This window comes from Cavia porcellus, unplaced genomic scaffold, assembly GCF_034190915.1.
Source record: "Cavia porcellus strain 051 isolate PalLab524CR breed Dunkin Hartley unplaced genomic scaffold, mCavPor4.1 scaffold_7, whole genome shotgun sequence".
NCBI classification, from domain to species: Eukaryota; Metazoa; Chordata; class Mammalia; order Rodentia; family Caviidae; genus Cavia; species Cavia porcellus.
Genome location: NW_026947490.1, coordinates 67,115,055 through 67,135,429, shown reverse-complemented (window position 1 = coordinate 67,135,429; position 20,375 = coordinate 67,115,055). Strand labels below are relative to the sequence as shown.

Sequence of the window (20,375 nt, the reverse complement as noted above, 5' to 3'; positions counted from 1 at the left end):
CACACAGACCTTTGCCATGCCTCAGTCAGAGACCCCCAGACCGGCAAGGCAAGGTCGGGACCCACCTCCTGGTTCTTCAGAGCTCTCACTCTGGAGTGCCACCTACTGGACAAAAGGAGCAGGACAGAAAAGGAAGTCAGGGGATTCCAAGGCGAGCAGAGGAAGTTTCCATTTCTTTGGTTCTGTTCCTCATTTAAGGCTCTGGTCAGACTTTGTTTTAACACGCTGCACTTACTTGGACCCAGTTGTAACAAAGCTGGTTCTACTTCAATTTTGGGGGTTATTTTAAGCCAGATGTAAAACAACATGGTAGACAACCAGACTGGCCCAGAATAAGGATAGAAAGGAATGGTTATTCCCAAGATGGACAGGCTCATCTGGAAGCCCGGAAAGTGAAGTTGGGCTGAGAATGACCCAGTGGGCCTGGTGGTGTTGGTAGTGGAGCCGCTGCCACTAGATCTGAGAGAAGGGTGACATTTTCAGAGCTCATGCCTGCCTGTGTCATGGAAAACCAACTAGGCCTCACCATATATTTTGGTGGCCTAGAATTTTTGTTCCAAAAGATTTGAATCAATAACCAACACAAACCAACTATGAAGTCATAAAATTAGAATTTCTTCATCTTTATTAAGTTTCCTTAATTCCATTTAGGGATCTAATTTAAAGTTACATTTAGCAAAGCTCAAAACAAAGCAGAATATGAAAAGTGACCCTTTATAAGCTTAATTTGTACCCAGTAAAGAAACTAAAGTCAGTACATACAAGTTTGGCAGTGAATCTGCATTGAGATTTTTTGTAGGGATGGGACCAGGCTTCCAGCGACTTCTGTTTAATTATTTTAACCATTATTCAGTGAGTTCATTCCACGTGCAAGAGACTCCTCTAGGAGCATTAGCTCTCCGGTGTGGCCCTCATCACATCTCTGAGGTCATCACTACTCTCATTTTGTAAGGAAAGAGCCTCGGACACCACACAGAACCCAAAGGACTTTCCCAGGATCATGGTGCCGGTTCACTGTCAGATTCTGGAGTCAGATTTGGGGATTGGAGAGGAAGATGGGAATTTCTGCTGGGCTTAAGTAAGTGGCATCATATGAATTCTCTGAAATGGCCCAGGTTGGGATCTTTTCAGGTCTTCTCAGCAAAGCAGCATGAAAGAAATTCTCCTTCTGCAAGATGGTGATCACCCGTGTTCACCCAAGGCCGTGGTGCCCAGTGGGCAGCAGCAGGAGGGATCTGCAGCGTTTAGCATCACACATACTGTGGTGATCCAGGCCTCGGCCTCTCTTCGCTCCCTCTCTGAGACTCTGTGAGAGCTGCGATTCGGCCATTTGCCCCTTCATTTAATTGAATATTGCGATAGTCAATGTCCATTAATAAATGTTAATGACAACTTTGTAAGTGAAACCACATGCCTCTAACAAATTTAACTAAAATAATTAAATTTAGCAGAGCGCATTTCAGTAGATGGAGGGGAAATGTGTTCCGAAACTTCACGTCTGGTTTTTTTCCCCTCAAACAGATCCGGCAGAATGCACTTCCAATGTGAAGAAATACCACAAATAATGCATTTTCTGTTTCTACCTCCACACCGTATTGAAAACACCATTCACTGTTCCTCCAATCCGTTCCTTCCTCTAACAATCAGGCCACTGTCCTCGAGACTTGGCACGGGCTTTGACATAACCGACAGCAAGGGAAATGTTTTAACAGCTCTGTTAATACGGCAACAGAGGTTTATTGTTATCACACTGACACTCGAGGCAAAGCACAGCAGCTTCCCAGCGCCCACCTGCCCAGCTCGGGGCTGCCCTGGAAGTGCCCGGCCCGAAGGCTGAGACTCATTCAGGCTACAGAGTGAGGCTCACAGAGCAAGGGGACTCTGCCTGGGATTTGGCATCGTCAAAACCTGGATTCTCTCACAGATTCTCTGAGCAGTGGCAAACTGCATGATGTTTTGAGATTTCCCTGAACTTAGTGCTTTGCCTAGCATAAGCAAGCACTCAGTAAACAGCAGAGTTATTTTCTCCTTTAATTTCTTTGTACAATTTGAGGTACACCATATTCACACAAACCTTAAATTGTACAGCTTTATCTGTTTCAAAACATGAAAACACCATCCAGCTCAAATTACAGATTTTTTCAGCACCCCAGGGAACCCCATCATGCTCTTCCCCCTTGGGCTGTCCCCTGACCAGAGAAAGCAGCCCTCCTGGCGCCTGTCACCACAAGTACCTTTGGGCGATCCTTCAACTTTTTGAAAGCTTCATTGTACAGGACCCAGTCTTTTGTGTTTGGTTTCTTTCCCTTAAGCTGCGTTGTTTTCTGTATCAGGAGTTGCTTGTGTGAATTTACCACCATTTATTCATCCTGTTCACTGTTAATGGACACTGAGGCTGTTTCCAGTTTGGGGTTATTAAGAACGGAGTTGCTAGGAACCTTCTTGTACATGTTCTATTAGTTTTTATAGGGGTAGTGCAAGAAATCTGTTTTCCTCATTATCAGGAGACCAACTGCTCCAAAACCATTTTTCTCTTCTGTGTTTCTCATCTATCATTTCAGTGAAAATATTCAAATGCTGGCAGAGGCCATTTCTATTTTGTTCCATTTATTTCTGTATCTTTCCTTATATCATTTACTTTCTGAAAAAAATAAGTGTCATTGGTAGGTGGAGAATTCCATACAGATATTTATGATGAATTAAAAACTATATAGAACTAATTATTTGACTTTTAAAGCTCACAGTTTCTTACAACAACTTACTTCTTTACATTGAAGTGTAAGGCAAGAAATGCTTCTGGGGATAAAAACTAAAATGAGTGTGATATGAAAATGACTTCAAACACTTATGGTCTGCACGTAAAGTACTGTTGATATGCAGTAATAGCATCACAGTATCAAATGTGCTCAGTGCGAGCAGAAAGCTCCAGATAAACCCCATGTGCAGAGGCTGACAGTCAACTTTTACAAATGAATCCCCTTACCCGAGTAAAAAGCCCTCTCCCGCACACCACACAACTATCAGATGCAGAAACATGGAACTGAACTCTATTAACACTGATGGAAAACCCATGAGGATCCTGTGCAAAATGAAATAGTGCACATTTGAAAGACTATGAGGATGAAAAATGCTCCCCAAGTACAAGGTCATTTTGCTGGAGAGCCTGTTCTAACTTGTTGGCACTTGGTACAGGAATGGTTTGCTTTGTTCTTAATATCAAGAAAAATCCCCCAGTTACCTGAGTTTCTTTTTGCAGCTACAGTGGAAGGATATTTAGCTTTCCCTAGGTAATAGGGAGCAATGAGGTGCAAAGAAACTGAGCCCATTTAATCTAAAAGCTTCAAATAAAGGATGCATTGATTAAAAAACAACACGGAATCCAAAAAAACATCTATATCCGAGAGTCTGTTGTCCCATCTCAGACATAAAGGCTCTCTGGAAATTCACGCAAAATGTTCCACGAGGGCGTGCAGGGCGGTTCTGCAGTAAAGCACTTGTCTACCACATGTGAATCGCTGGGCTCCACCCCAACACTACACTGAAAGAAAATAAAAGGTTCCAGCACACAAAAGATGAAAGCAAAATGGAACCAAGAAGCTGGTTGTGGTTTCCAGAAAGTCTCCTTAAATATGCGTCTTTCTGTCTTCACAAAGCTCTGTGACTCTCCAGAACCTGGTGGCAGTATCACCTCTCCGTTCCTCACATCCTCAGACAATCGCCCCATCATGATGGACGCATCTCACAGGAAAGCCCACCTTAAATATTGATTTGTCCAAAAATTGTGAAATTAGTGTCTTTTGTAATATATTATGCTCCCATTTTTAATCTTTTTCAAATTCACTGGACATAGTAACTTAAAAGTAATCAAGAAGATCTAATCAGTCTTATTAGCAAAACTAAAGATAGTAACTCTGAAGACTCAGACAATGAAATGCCTCTTTCCCAGCTCATCTCTCTCCCTATCCTATGTTTTGAATTCATGTGCCTGGTGGGGGTACAGTGGACACCAGTTTCCATTTGTCCACAGGGTTTCCATTGACTTAGTGGGGAGCCCAGGATTCCAAATGTATGACCCCAACTAGTTCAGGACAGGATACATGCCACAGAAGGGAATCTGTGTTTAAAACCTGAGTGTGGGATAGCTCCCATGGGAGACAATCACAGAAACCAAATATTTAACATTCTGCCCTCATTATGTTAATGACTAGAACTTAATTGAAAACATCATTTTGTGGAGGCTTCTGGAATTTTCTGTGTGGAACCATAATGGTGTTTCTTTTTTTTTTTTATATATAGTAAATTATTATTTTTTTTATTACTCCTTAGTTCTTATTACTTTTTTTGGGGGGGAGAGAATAAAGTCAAATATGGCAAAAGCAAAGCTGTCAGTCAAAACCAAGGATAGACATAGCACATGATGTAGAACAGAGTACAAGGTTATTAACAATGGTTATCAACATTGTCTCTTGTTTCCTTAAAAAGATTTGTCTATCTCATTAGATATTATAAAGTTGGACAAAACAGTAGAGAACAAGACCAATAAAATTTAGGCATTGTAAACATTACAGGACTTCCAAAGGAGACAATAGTCAAACCAGAATGGGCATCTTAGTGAATCTTATTGCCTTCAAAGTAGTTGCCTATACCCTCTGACTTGATACTATCACACAGAATGGAACAGAAAGGATCACATTGAGATATTTATCAATAAATGGGCGCAGCTTGAGACCATACTCATAAGTGAAGCAAATCAATCTCGCATGTATGAATACCGAACAGTTTCCCTAATGTAAGTAATGATTCAAATATATAAAAATATGTGGTAATCATGAATCCCTATTATGTGGCCTTGAAGCCTTATAAAATGGTGTTTCATCCACAGAACTTTCTTTTACCTAAAGCTTTTAAAGGCGAGGAGATAAAAGCAAAATATGGAAACTTTGTGTCTTAGTTACTTTTTCCTCGTCACTGAGACAAAATACCTGAAGCCCAAGGCTGGGAAAGGAAAGGTTTATTTCTTACAGTTTTTGGAGGTTTCAGTCCACACTCAGTTGGCTCCAAGACAGGCAGGCATGGCTGGGCTGCAGTTCATGGCGGCCGCCAACAGCCTACTCGAACCAGCAAAGAGAAAAACACACCTTCTTCCTGCCATTACATCACATCCTGGCTCCACCCCTATGTGGGTGGAGCACTGACACCATCAATCCAAGCACTATACAATGAACCATCACATATGAACAATGCAAACTCATGAGGCCTGGGGGACACAAACATAAACCATGACACTTTGCAAGGACCCGGAAAGGTGAGAGCTGGGGAAGATGTGTACAGGGCTGGAGCAAGGCTCTTTGGGTTTGGGGTGCTGGTCTGCCTGTCATAGCATGCGTGCTCTGACCCATGGTGTGTTCTCTGGGTGCTGGTGTCCTTCCTACAGCTGTGTCCCATGATTTTAAGCCATTTCACTTTAGGAGATTGTACTATGCCTCCAATAAAATGAAAGTGTCCTGAGAAAAGGAAAAATGAGAATTGGATACAGTGGTACACACCTGTAATGCCAGCATTCTGGGAGGCTGGGGCAGGAGGATGGCAAGTTTGAGCTCAGTCCAGACAACTCAGTGATTTTGAGACCCTGCCTCAAAATTAAACATGTAGAAAAGAGTGGGAGGTTTAGCTCATTGAGAAAGTTCTGGGTTTAATTCTCAATAAAGAAAGGAAGGAAGGAAGGAAGGAAGGAAGGAAGGAAGCAGGAAACAAAGCCTGCAGACCTGTCTCACTTGAACAACTGGTTAGGAGTAGTTTTGAAAGAAAGGAGGAAAGAGGGGAAGAGGCTGGAAGGGCACGAAAAGGATACGGTCACCTGCAGCACCCTGAGTGTTTAGAACTGGGAGAAGAATGCTCAGAAGCTAGCGGACAGTTGCCTCCATCTCACACCCTGGCTGAGCACCAGCCCTGTGAGGAGAGACTTTCAGAAAGGCCGGCAAGGCCCAGAATGCACAGGCTGGGATACCCACCTCATGCCGAGTAACGTGGTGCACGGTCAGGAGACCAATGGATCACCCCACTGTCCTGCCAGACTCTCCATGAGGACCCTGCCTGAGCAGACCCTGCAGGCTGAGTGGGGAGCAAGGAGACAGCCCCTCTGCAGCACAGTGCTGCAGAGCACACTGAAGCCCAGGACCCTCTGGTCCACGGTGCTGGCAAGCGTGTGTGTCTGGGTGTCCTCCAGCATCTGCCTCGGGGGCCTCTGAGAGGCAGCCATGAGAAGACCACTGTCCTCGTCTCCACACTCTTCAAACTCTTGTGGTCCAGCCTGGAAATCCAAGAGCAGCTGGAAGCCCAGCATGTTCTGTGTCTCTGTTCTGCCCCGCCTGCCTGCCATCACCAGCTCTACCGAGCCAGGTTTCTCATTTAGCTCCATGCTGGAAAAACACCGTAGGGTCAGAAAAGGCAGATCCATCACAGCCACTTACTGGCTGCTACTTGAGAACCAGATGAATATAGCTTCTCCTTTAATCAGTGAAACATCCGAGATCTAGATAGCACTGTAAAGTTTGCAAAGGGTCCTGCTGCTCCTTACCTTGAGATAAGAGAATTAATATCCTGAGTTTATAACCAGGAAGCCAAGAGGACGAGTGACGGACCTTGCATTACCTACCCAACAAACATTAAGGTCAAAATGGGCATCCCAATGGGTTGGGCTTTTAAAAAACTATTATTAAGAAAATTTTCCAGGCAGGGCATGGTGATGCACACCTGTAATCCCAGCTCTCGGGAGGCAGAAGCAAGAGGATCACTGTGAGTTGAGGCTGGCCTGAGCTACGTATTGCGACCCTGTCTCAAAAAACAAAACAAAACAAAACAAAACAAAAAAAAAAGAAGAAGAAGAAGAAGAAGAAGAAATAAAGAAAAAGAAAATTTTTTCAGGTACAGGAAAAATAGATAGAATCTATGCAGCTGGGAATTGATCATGTACAACTATAATTCCAGAATTTTGGGAGGCTGAGGCAAGAGCATTGGAGGTTTAAACTCAGGTTGGACCACTTAGCAATTCTGAGACCCTGTCTTGAAATTTAAAAATATAAGAAGGGCTAGAGATGCAGTTCAGTGCAAAGGCTAGCGTTCAGTCCTCAGGACAGAGGAGAAGGAGGGAAGAAGAAGAAGAGAGGGGAGGGGAGAAGAAAAAAAAGGGGGGAGGGGGAGTAGAACAGTATTTCCTCCTGCCCATCACTTCACCATAATACACACTCATCTTTTTCCAGATTTGTTTGTTGGAAGTAACTTCACAAACATCCTTGTATCCATAAATGCTCTGTATGCTTCTCTAAATAACAAAGGCAGCCCTGTCTTCTGACTCTAACCTTGCTCCGTGCTCTCCCGTTCCTCACCCCCATGGGCCACACGTTCTGCCCTGGCACCTTCTAGACAGGGAGGAAGTCCTTCAGCAGATGCGTCTTTTGAGGCTGAAAGATTTGGATCGTTTTTTGTAGTCAAAGCAGCATTTGCTGTGAAGACCCTTGCACACTCTTCTTTCCTCCCCCTTGGGAGGCATGCTCTGTCCTTTCCGGACTCCAGGGTTTTGTAGTTCACCAGTAGATGAGCTGAGGAGGCCAAGCTGGCTGGCTGATACAATCAGAGCTGGTTTCCTGGAGTGCACGGACTGGGCACATCCTTCGGATACCAGCTAACCTAGAACCCTGTTAAAGTAGCCATCTCTGGAAAACAAGAGCTCGATTGGACTTTGCTGAATTCATCGCATGGCTTAGTAATGTTTTTACTTTGAATTTGCAGGAGCACTGTGACTTTGAAGCATTTAGAGCCTCTTTGGGACCATGTTTACCCCTATTGGGGTGAAGAACACGTGAGCCAAGTTGCTGCTTCAGCAGACGGGATTCCAGCGGTGCAGCCAGGGCAAGCTGAAGACTCTGCGTTTAATGGAAGTTGGGAGATGTATGCTCAGAGGCTGGCAGGAGGACCAAGCTGTCCCCGTCACAACCTAGCTGAGCACAGACCCACAGAGTAGCTTTCAGAAAGGTTGAGAAGGTCACACCATGCACAGCGACACTTACCCCATAATAAATAATGTGATTCAGGATCGCAATGTGACTCATTCCGCTCACCCACCTGGCCTAGGGGACAGCTATGCATGGCCTTATTTTGTAGCACAGAACATGAAATTTCTGAAAAGTCTGAGTGAGTGCATGCCGGGATCCCGCGGTTTCTCTGAGCTAGGAAAACTTGCACATGGCCCCAGTTCCCTGAAGTTTGGCTCCTCTGGGCATCATCTTCCCTGCCCCTGAAGGGAGCCTGGCATTTAGATGGCAGCTCGATACCCTGGGTCTTGTCACTTCTGGCAGCAGCAGCACCACATGTGAGCCTGGCGCTCTGTAAGTAGGAGCTTTGTCTGTGTCACCTCACAAGCCTGTCCCTGTGTCTTGGCCAGCGGGGCCCGAAAATCTGCTGCAGGTCTGTCCTTCCAACTGTGTGCTATGTGCCTCACATAGAATCCATACCAGACAGCATCTTGAAGATTCCAGGCTCAGGGAGCAGTTTATTGACCTGGCAGATGATTAAAAGACAGCCCAGATGAGCTCCAGTGTGGCTTCAGCTTTTTCCATCTTAGCAAATCTGACATTTCCTTGGGGGATCATTAGCCCTGTCTGCTGCTGCTGCTACAGAGGAGGCAAGCAGATGGCTTCTCCTCAGGACGATAAAAGGTCACAATGATGCCCACGCCTGTGAGCTTCTCCAGGTGCTATTCAGTTCACTGGGAGACACAAGAGCCCTTCCTCTTCCTGCAGATCATGTCTGTGCCAAAAGGAGCCCGCACACTGTCTGCCCTCTCCTCCTCCTCTGTGAGGACAATCCCTGCAAACGCTGGGTGCTGGTGCTGCTGCAGCAGAAAATCGAGAATTGTCTGCAGGGCCAAGAGAACTGCGGTTTCAGCAGCGGGGAAAGGGATGGAATTTGGGCTGCTGAGCTTCGAGTAGCCTGCAGGGGTCATTTGAAACAGACATCACGACTGCCAGACCTTAGACTGACCTGAGCGGAGCAGCACATGACTTGGATGTGACACTAAGGAGATACGCTTCGGCTTTAGGAAAAATCACAGCAGGTTAAATGCTCAGGCAGCAGATTATTTACAACCTGTTCCTAACTCCAGAGCTTTTATGGCAGTAGTGCAGTGGACAAAAGTATGTATTAAAAAGTTACTGTAATTACTTGTGTTGGCAGTGAAATAGGAACAGCTTGAATTTCAGTAGGACACCTATAGCAACGAGGCGTGCTGCAATCTGATTAGAGTGAGCAGCTCTCTGCCTGAACAAATTAGATACCGCCAAGGCCAGCCATGGGAGAGGCTGCACAGCAAAACCCCCAACAATTAATTTCCTCAAAGCAAACAGCTGGTTCCTTATCTTCTAGGGTTTCTGACACCATTACTGGGTTCTGTGCGATGCTCTTTTATGCCACACAGCAGCTCTGAGGTGCCAGAGGAAGCTGACTCTGCCGTGGAAAGGACAGAGGGTCAGAAAGAGGGGAGGAAGGAACTGTGGAGGGGGAGCAGGAAGAAAAGCAGAAAGAGGAGGAGGAAGAAGAAGGAAAGAAGGAATAAAGGAGGAGGACTTCGATCTTTCTTCTACCCTGAAATTCCCTGCAAAGCTTGCTGTGGTAAAAATGCTTCGCTTCAGAAAGGCGCTGGCACATGAAGTTAGATTCGCTGCACAGAGAGGGGCTTTCTTAGGCATCTTTATGGGAAACAGAGTCTAGATAGCAGAAGCTGTGTTTACTTTCCCAGCCTCCCACCCCTGCAGCCGCTGCTTTTTGTCAAAGATAGCTGCAGCTACAGCTCATCAGTCACATCCCCCAGGCCCTTCTGACAGCAGGCTAAGAACATCATCATTGTCCCCGGGCCTGAGGGTTGGCCACGGAGACAGGGCTGGCTCTGGAAGGGTGTTTCTCAGGGTCTCTCCAGGCTGAGGGCTCAGAGGGGTAGCTAAGTGCTGGGACAATGGGATCTTTAATACCTGAAGAGTAACAGTTCTCCTGGGTCACCTAGAATTTTGGCAAAATTAAAAACAAGCAGAAGCAGTGAATGCTCTTAATTAAATGCATTTGGAGTCCTGACTTACACTCTGGACATGCAGATGAGTTTCCTCCTACAGATGCCATACAGAATCATTTGGTGATTCAAATAGTCTCTCTGTCTCTGTCTCTGTCTCTGTCTCTCTCTGAAAAGGACACAGAGTTGACCCATTGTTCAGAATTTCTGAACCCAACATTGGAACATCCAGCATGGTAAGCAAGAAAAAAAAAATATATATATATATATATGATGCATATTAATCTCAGAAAAAATATATATAAAAGAAAAGTAAATAAAGAATTTTAGTAAAGAAATATTTGCTTCTCTCCTAAAGAGATAGATTGATATTAAAATCATATTATAAGACCCGAATATCCAACAGCAATTGTTTCTTCTTCCCCTGCCCTGGTCTCACTTTTCCCCTTGTGGTGCTAGAGATGGAACCCAGGGCCTCAAGCATGCTAGAGCTCTACCCTGAGCTACCCCCCAGGGCCCAGCCACAGTGCTTAAGGAGTCTTAACTTGCTCACAAATATCTTTAAGTGACAGAGAATTGAAATTTATTGAATTTTGGAGGTGGACATTTAAGGCATCAAGGTGAAATACCCACCCCTTGCCCCCGGGGCAGTGTCACTCCAGAGTGATGTGCTGTTCAATATGGATGACAAAATTAGCCACCTTGTCCAAGGCTCTCTTCCTTCCCTAGATGCTGACTTCGATGGATGGCAAGTCCCTTCCGGTGGTCAGTTTTGTTTGCCAGGGAGATGAGGCGAGAGGAGAGAGTTCATGCAGCAGCGTGAGGGTCAGAATGGGGAGCTGCGGTTATGGTGTTAGATTCCCCTGATGTGGGTCCAGTCACCCGCTGGAAGAAGCAAGGGTCCTGTGCATTTTCAGAACCGGACGAGAAGAGATGAGCACGGCTTAAGAGGATTTTCTGGTTTCTAATAAAAGCAAAGATCTCAGGGGTAACTGAAGTTCAACTCCTTGTTCTCTTCCCCACCCACTCCGTGAGTGAGTGAAATGGCCCAGGAGGAGAGCAGGTGTCCCGGGGGGGACAGTAGCCCCAGGAGGCTCAGTCCTCTGTGTCCACCACGTAGCCTTTTTTCAAGTCAAAAGTTGTGCTTTGAGGAGAGGCTCAGTCATTCCCACATCTGAAGCACAGCAAGCCTTGTCTGTGGAAAGAAGCATTTACAGAGTGAATGACAATATAAGACAGCTGATGCTGCTTATCAAGATGTATGTGTGACTTTCAAGTCCCAAAGAGGGGACAAGAGGCTTCAGTTCAGGACAGTACTCCACGGCCACCCCTCACCCACTGTCTTACACTTCACCTGAATTCAAATAAGCTCACATAGAAGCGGAGTTTTCAGATGACTTTCAAAGGAAGAGGAACACAGCCTCAAGGCCATCAGTAGTGTGTGTGTGTGTGTGTGTATGTGTGCGCGCGCGCGTGCGCGCGCGCGCATGCCCCTAACAGTTTCATACAAGTCACTCTCATCAGTGGTCTCCTCCGCTGTCCTGCCATAAGGGAGCTGAACAAATACCCTCAAAGGACTGAAATGAAGTCCTCTCCTTCCATCGAAAAAGGAAGAAAGAAAAATTCAACAGCAGAGTCCGGACCTGGCATGGGCTCTCTCCACAGATAAAGGGTTTTATTTAAGAGATATGGTGAACTCGAGAGATGTAACAGCCCCTCTCTGGGAGATAAATGCCATGGCATTTGTAGAAAATAAGATGTAAAGAGGAGCCCAGACTTTTCCTGTCAAAACAAGGAGATTATTTTCTAGCAGCTAAGTTCAGTCTCACTGACCTCACCTGCCATCAGGTAAACAAGACATTAAAGGAGGGAGCAGGGACTGAATGGAAGAGTTGGTGCCATGAGGGGAATGGGAAAGGCATTCAATATTTCTGGAAAATTCTTAGCCAGCCAGGTGATGTTAGACAAAAAGACTCATTCTCTGTTGTTTCCAACTGTATCACAAGGACCAACAAGACAAGCTGGAGTTACACTTTTATTTTGATTATTTATTTATTTATTTAACATTTGTGATACCGAGGATTGACCCCAGGGCCTTCACACTGAGGTGTTCTCAGGCCTTTTTTTATTGTGATGCAGGGTCTTACTAAACTGCCCAGGGTGGGCTCAAACTTATGATCTTCCTGACTCAGCCTCCCAGAGGGCTGGAGGTGATGGCTATTGCCTTGTGGCTGACTGTCCATCTGCTGTGCCCTCCGGGCCCCGGGGCTGCTGTGCACATGGCACCTGCTGGGTGGAGAGGGTATCTCAGAACACACTGCATCCTTGCCCAGATGTGCCAGCAAGAGGGGGCCCGGCTCACCTTGGAGAGGGGGCTCCAGAGCAAACCATTAGCACAACTAACTTCAGTGTTCTGAGACCCAGAAACAACACTGAGTCACGCTGGGCATGCTACACAACTTCACTGCTCTATACATAAGTATATATGTATTCAAAACCAAGCTGGGAATCGTGTGAATCATCTCTTTACCTGTGTCAAGCCCAGGAATTTGGCAACGGATCAAAATGATGGAACAGAGCAGAGAAGTCACTGGGACAGTGTCATTAGCAGAGTCAGCACATGCCTGGGAATATGGGCACCTCATCAAGCAGGTGCCCCACTGTCTGAGCCTTGAAAAGTGGAGGCTGTGAATGCCATTCATCCTGTTCTAAAAATAGAGGCATGTGTAAAGTAAAAGAAGCCAGAGGAGAAAATACCAACCCAAGACACTGACATGCGTCTTCCAGGGCCTCCTGCCCTGGCTATGACTCTGTGAGCCTATGGCATCACGGTTCTTGGACAGGGTTTGTAGGAGACAAAGGAATTCAAGTAACCCTTCAGGAATACTAGGAGAAGCCTAGCGCTCACTGATGACAAACACTGCTGGTCCCCTTTCCCAGGTGCTTTCAGGAGTCTCCAAGTCAACCTCATCTAGAAACGGTCAGCAATGTCACCTCAGGTGCCAACTTTGTAACAATTCTCAGTAGCCAAGAGCCAGGCCAAGACACCCAAGGCCCTAGGAGCAGGTGCTTCCTAGGGTTCCAGGCTGCCCAGGGTGAAAGAACTAAATTTACCAAAATCCAGACTAAGAGATTGAACAATGAGGAACACTGAACAGATAAGCGATCCACTAATAGACTTTAGATGACAGACAAGCGGACTTGTGGTGCCAGGTACAAAACAAATTATAAAGTTACAATAGCTAAACTAATATAATATTATTTCAAGGATGGAAAAATCAGTAAATGAGAATACAATGTTTAAAAGTAGACCCCAAAAACACAATATGACATGATAAAGAAGCAAGTCCATTTAGTGAGGAACAGATAGATTTTACCAAAAATTGCAAAATATAATAAACACATATAGTACATTTATTCCTAAGTTGTGCATACATCCTACAATGCATTCTGTATTTATTACTAAATTGTGCATGATTATTCAGAAGACAAAAAGATTTAGGAGCTGGGGATTGGGTAGCTTTGTAGTAGAGTGCTTTCCTAGCATGCTTATGGCCCTTGGATCTATCTCTGGCACAATAAAGTAAGAGAATCAACTTGTGGATTACATCAAAAGAAATTTCAGAAGGATTGGAGATATAAGTATTTAATATACAACCATTAAAGAAGAAAATGGAGCAATTTGTATGATTCCTTTATGAGAAGGGAAGGTATTATGGCTTATACTGTACCTAGATGCCCCCGCCAAAGCTTCAGGTACTCATAGGTGGGGGCTTTAGGCAGGTGGCTGATTCGTGAGCATGAATACTGGATTTGGGTGTGTGGTGCCTAGGTTAGTCCACTGGCTGGTGTAGCATAGTTCATGGTGTGCATAACAGGAGGCCCACAATGAGTGTGGGTGGCACCAACCAATAGGCTTACAGTCTGAATGGAATGAAAAGGGAAAGGAAGGTTCACTGCTTCTCCTCTGCGATGTCCTTCTACCTTGCTGTTCTCCGTTGGAGCCAGCTGACCATAGAGTGAAACCTCTATAAGCTGTGAGCTAAAACAAACCTTCCTCCTTTAACCTGTAAGTATCAGATATTTTGTAGTAGCAACAAGAAAGTAAGTAATACATAAAGGTTTCCTAAGCATGACAAAAGAAGCAGAAACTGTAAAGAAAAAATACAAATGTGTGCAAAGGACAACTGGTGCACACAGAGAGAGCTACAACAATGGCCAGTAATTAACCAACTCAGCAGAGAAAGCAGATATAAAAAGTGTGCTGCTTGAAACAAAATACTTAATTCTAATAACATCACTAATTCATAAACAGCTACATTTGAATACACTGAGTAAATGATTTGAAACATTTGCAAAGCTGTTAAGATGACTAATTCTGGTATTAAATAAACAAAATCCAATAGAAACATTCATGGATGTTCATTTCAACACATTCTGAAAATAAAAAGGGAGAAATTTAATAACCGAGAGGTCTAACAATAGGGCTTTAGTTAAATTATCTGAGTAAAATGATAAAATAATATGCAGGTATTATCAAATATATCATAAGGGAATATTTATTGATGACAGATAATTGTCACTGAATTAGAATTGAGTGCAAAAAGCATCTTATAACCTGAAAAACACAAGACATGAAATTGTTTATGACTGAACATGTGACCATATTGATCTTGTCAACAGTGGCTCTCTGAGTGCTTAGTACACAGCTGGCTACTTCTCAGTGTTCTTTAAAACTTTTGTTAAATTAATTAATATGATGCAAATGTGTTTAAATGTTACTCGCGAGTTCTTTTTAATTGTTGTTTGAATATTTACAGTTTTGGAATATTTTCTTTTATGTATTTTCCATTAAATACAGGACTTTTATAGCTAGAAAGCCCAATTGACCACAAGTGAAATAAGGCCTCCTTTCTCCAGGGATGTCCTCATCGTTGGGTCAGTGGATGACTCGCTTCAGGCCTTCTGCTTTATTCACTGGGGTGGCCCTTGCCATGGGGTGGACACAGGCCATGGTCACCCCACCACCCGCTCCACCCTGGATTCCCAGAGGTCAGTCTGTCTGCCTGCTGCTCTCTCATGACCTTGGGCCTCCTATGGAGGGGTGGCCTCAGTCCCCACGTTCTGTTCACCAGGTGGCTCTCTTCTCATCTCTCCACCAGTCCAGCCAAAGGGACTTGTTCTGCACCCCGTAATCTACGTTCTACCTTAAACTATTGCATGCTTGACAAAATGACACCAGGCTGTCATGCAACTGCTTCCCCTTCCTTCCCAGTAGTATTTTTGATGGAAAATGTGCCTGACTTTTCCCAAATTTAGCTACAGTGCAGGCACATGAGGAGGAAGCTCCCCAACAAGGCTCTGGACTGAGGCCTGTTGTAAGGCTCTTGACTGATCCCCAGCATAAAGTCATGGGCCAGGCTGTTCCTGAAGGACAAACAACTCCAGTGGCAGGACCAGGGCCACTGAGAACAAACTCCAGCCCTTGACTCTGCCTCTCCCATCCCTCCTTTTACGGTCACTCTTTTGGATATGCTGATGGAGAGAAATTTTAGTGCCCTCACTGGAGAACCCTAAGCCCCAGGGTACAATAGTGACATATTTCCCTCCACAAAACAAATGCAGTGCTGCTGGGGACCTACTGCCATAGGCTTGTCCTCTGCTCCCACAGACCAGACCAGCTTCCTTCCTTTTATTTAAATTTTTTTTTTATTTTAAAGAGGATTAAACAGAATAAAACCAATCAAAACAAAACAGTGCGAGAGATACAGGACTTCAAAACATTATGAAATCAACAGTAGTTACCATAATGCCTTTTGATGTCTTCAAAATAGCTGCAGGCTGGGGCTGGGGATTTAGCTCAGAGGCATAAGCGCCTGCCTTGCAAGCAGGCAGTCATGAGTTCGATCCCTGGAACTGATTAAAAGAAAAATAGCTGCAGAGAACTTCAGACATAGTAAAATTCAAATAGAATAGAATGGAAATAACAAAAACAAAACAATGATCGCAAGAAAGGATCTCAAAACAAACCAATAGTAAAGCCAAAATTGCTACCATAATGTATACTGCCACCCTTGAAACAACTTCTCCCGCCATTAGCTTTAACATAATCAAACAAAACAAAAGAGAATAAAACCCAACCCAACAAAACAATGGAAATGATACAACTCAAAACAAGACCATAGGGAACCAACAATGGCTGCAGCCCTCAGAAGGAGATCCCCCCAAATGCCACACTGCGTACCGCTATGCTCTGAACCCATGATCAGACCACTGGCCTAGACCTGCAATGTTAGTGAGAAACCAGAGCATCACAGGCATCCAATTGCATTTCACCTCCACGGCTCTCATCACAGCCTGTGTTTCTGCAGATCAGCTGGTTGCTTTTGGGTGGAGGCAGGGATCGGTACTCTTTGTTTGCCAGCTCACACACTGGAAGGGGCTAGGGTCTGGCTGTTCCCAGTCTGGCGGAGCCTGTGCAGGCACTGGTCCCCAGACTGGGCCTGTTTGCTGGTCAGCACTGTTCTCTCTCCCTGCAGTCTGTGAATGGCACTGACTCCCCAGGTACAGGCTGTTTCCAGTGTGGAGGTGGCCTGTGCATCATTCTTTTTTTTAAATAGTGGCAAAGTTTCACATTTATTAAAGGTAGGGAAAAAAGTGGAAGGGTGGGGGGAAAGTGAGCTCTACAGAGAGATCTTAGGTCAAGCAGAAAACAAAAGTACATGATAGCTCTAACTTCCCTACTGCACCTGCTCCTTTTCCTCAGACATCCTCCTTCCCCTGCCCTGTGTGTACTGTAGACGGAGCTCCCACCATTGCCCTGGTGCCATTTCAGAAATCTTGCATGTCAGAGCAGACAACAATAAAAGAAAATTTCATGAGCAAAAGAAAAGATGGAGATGGCAGGAAAGAACAGTACAACAGAGGGTAGAGCTGCCATCTGGAATTGTGCTAGGCTCTCAGTCAAGTGGTCGTAGGAGCTCTTTCAAGGATTTCAAAATAATAGCCTCATTAATAGCCACTCAAATAATCCTCTGTCTCCGGGCCTCTTGGATTTTAGTATCCAACTTTATGCAGCGGTTCTTTGGGATTCAGAAGGGATGGAGCTCTGAAATATGGGTAGCAAGTAACTGCTCAGAGGAGGAAAGGGAACTGGGGGGAAGGGAGAAGAGGGGAGAGAAGAGGAGAGGGGGCCAGAATAGAGGGGAGAGGAAAGGAAAGCAGGGGAGAAGGCCATTGGTTTCTTACCCTACAACTGCAGTGCTGGCCCAGACCTGCACCTCGGAAAGGTCCTAGAAACCCATCTCCTGGGTTGACCTTGGGAAAGTCCCCCAGGCCATGTACTCCAGCTCATGGCCCAGTCACCTGCCCGTACAGCCCTTCCGAGGCCTCCCTGTGGCCAACTTCAGCTCCTGTGACCTGTGCCCAGAGAACAGCTCAGGAAAAGACGGGCAGCCGGTAAGCAGAGGCTATACCATTCCTGCAGCGGCCTCGCGAGCAGCTGCCGTTTAGAGACCCTGTGCTGTGTCCTTGGGTACCAGGAGGGGAAAGGCACAGCCCTGGTCCTTGAGAAGCTGGCAGATGGCAGCGTGCCCAGTGGTCAGGTCACTGCTGCCCAGCAACTCCAGCCCAATCGCAGAGGACGATGCCGAGCATGGAGAAGCGCTGGCAAAGAGCAGGGCTCCTCTTCCCAACGTCTCACGCAGTCACGCGAACAGAGGAACAGGGAGCTGCCCCCTGGAGTACTGCTTTGAATCTCTTCTTGCACATTTCAAACAATTCATACTGTATTATCTTTTTAATTTCTGTTTCAAATCCTTATTTCCACTGGGACATATCTGCAGCACACAATGACCACATGCCCCGTGGGAAGCTGACAGATGGACATGGCACATCTTCATTCTGTTTCCATTTCTTCCCCTCCCCTTCTCACCCCTCCTTTAAAATGTCACCTGTGTGCCCCCCCCCGTCCCCTCTCCCCTTGAGTGTTGTCAAGCACCCCGCTCAGCGCATGTCCTCGTACTGTTTCTGCAGGTCTGACGAAGGTAAGAAAGGGCGTGTGAGGCTTTTTCTTATAGCTGATGTAGAAGGTAAAAGACAAAGCATTACAGCATTGGGCTTTTTCAAAATTGAAATTCTGGGCTGAGGGCGTAGCTCAGGGGTAGAGTCTTGCCTAGCATGCCCGAGGCCCCGGCTTCCTTCCCAGCACTGAACACAATCATAGCCATAGTCATAATCGTCATGACTTTTGCTGTGGCAGCCCAGAGCGCTCTGCCAGTCTTCCGGTGCTGGCAGCTGTGCTGAGGATGCGTAACAGAGTGAGAATTGGCAGGAACTGCAGGCTCTTCTGGAGCTACATGTTTGGGGACACAACAGCCCCACCAGCAACAGATCAACCTTCCAACTGGCTCGAAAATGTGACAGATCAGAGCCTCCCTTTACACTACAGTGTATGGAAGGAATGTAAATATTCAGTGTGTGCCCACTTACATCCACAACACAAAAACGAAACAGAGGTGACAGTTCATACTGGTAATTCTGGAACACCCAGGGCTCTACAGTAGCCAAAACAGGCTAACTAGGGGAGGGATCATCTTGATTCAGTTTGCCAGTATCATACGCTCCTGAAACTTAATGGTGTATGTTTTACACCCCATTGAGGAAAATAACCATAACTTTTCTTGCAGGAGACAGGAGTCCTTACGCCTCCACATCATTTCTCCGTGTCTTTGAAACCAGACACATTAAATTTGCATTCATTTGGAAATATTTCAGTTGTGAATGGGAGAATACAGAGAACATCAGAAGACGGGAGCAGATGTCAACAGAGTAACCAAAACCAGGCTGTGTTCAGCAGCACAAGTAGTCTGATTAAAATACAGCCCTCACTTCCAGGCTGTTACAACAGCCTGGAGAGCTGGAAGCTTGTTTAACAAACGCAATGTTTTTTCTGCTCCACAATTGACCCGGCACATTACAAGATTTAGTTTTATTGAGAATGCATGGGTATCGCGTCTCCAAGGCGCTTAAAACAAGCAACTTAATGTAGAGAGCCTCACCAGTTACATGACGTGACCAGGAGGCTTCTGTCTGGTTCCCAAACCATCAGTTTCCAGTGCAGCAAATGAGAGTCATAAATTGCTACATCAGTCAAGTGCCCGACTTACTCTCATTTGTGTATGTGTGTGTGTGTGTTATTTTTGTTCCTTGGTCCTGGGACCTATTATTTCTGTACTGGTTTTGTTTATATTTGCAAAGTGCAAATTGTGACTTTTTGCCAGGGAACACTATCCTCACCAACACTGAGGCTACAAAAACTCACAGATTTCTCACAAAGAAGCTTTCAACTCCTATTAGATACAATGATATTCATAACACACACCATGAACTAAAATAATCCTTTTTTCTTCACTGTAAAGTGAAGTAGGAAACTCTGAGATCCACCTAAGTACTGAGAAAAACAAGGCTTAAAGTATTTTTACTGATTTCTTAAAAAAATACCAAAAATATCTTACAAAAAAAGCTCTTGAGCTACAAAAGAAATTTCCAGAATTTTCTAGAATTTTCTACCTATATTAGTTACTCAGTTACAGTATCTTTACATTAAAAATAATGATTTCATAGATCTGTCCCTTATCCCACCCCTACAAAGAAAAGGTTAAAGATTATTTTTTAATAGAGCTTTCCAGCTAATAAGTCCTTATAGAGAACTCATACAAGAAATTATCTCAGAAGGGATACGTATTAGGAGTGCCTGGAAACTTCCCCATTGGTCAATTTTCTTTTTCCACACTCCTCAAATATCTCTCACTAGCATGTGTTTGCTTAGACATTGTTGGACATATGAATTGTCCTTTTCTTCTGGAAACATCAGATGTCACACTGTGGCCCAGAGAGTTGATGTTATTTATCTGTCTATCTAAAATAAGTCCTTTGTGTCCAAGAGCGTCTTACCTTTAATAGCTGTAATCACTGCTATAGTCACTGCTACCAAATGTTCCCTGTTCCCTGCTAAGGAAAGTGTGTCCTTCAAAAATATCACAACACCATTGTTTCTACAGTTGAAGCAACTGGAATTCTTTTGTCATCAAAATCTCTTCCACCTGCTAGAGTGTGGAGCCTGTAATTCACTATCCTGGTTTTCCCTATAAGAGTAAATCACAGAAGATTCTTTCTAATGTAAATACTTTATTTGAGAGGGACTCAGTCTAATACACTTACTAAACTTGATCATAAGGAACAAGAACAGTCCTAGAAGAAAGACCCAAGGCAGACAAATGTGTACCACTAAGGCTGAAACAAACACAGAAAGACATTT

At 44.9% G+C, this 20,375-nt stretch overlaps 1 long non-coding RNA gene across 1 annotated transcript; it reads right to left on the bottom strand.

Moving 5' to 3' along the window:
- Positions 1–10,617: 10,617 nt before the first annotated feature.
- On the bottom strand, positions 10,618–17,740 carry LOC134476740 (uncharacterized). The gene is made up of 3 exons (XR_010048545.1): positions 17,306–17,740; positions 15,863–15,973; positions 10,618–11,252 (listed from the first exon to the last, which is right to left on the bottom strand). It is a non-coding gene; the product is annotated as an uncharacterized LOC134476740 (long non-coding RNA).
- Between the last annotated feature and the right edge of the window lie 2,635 nt (positions 17,741–20,375).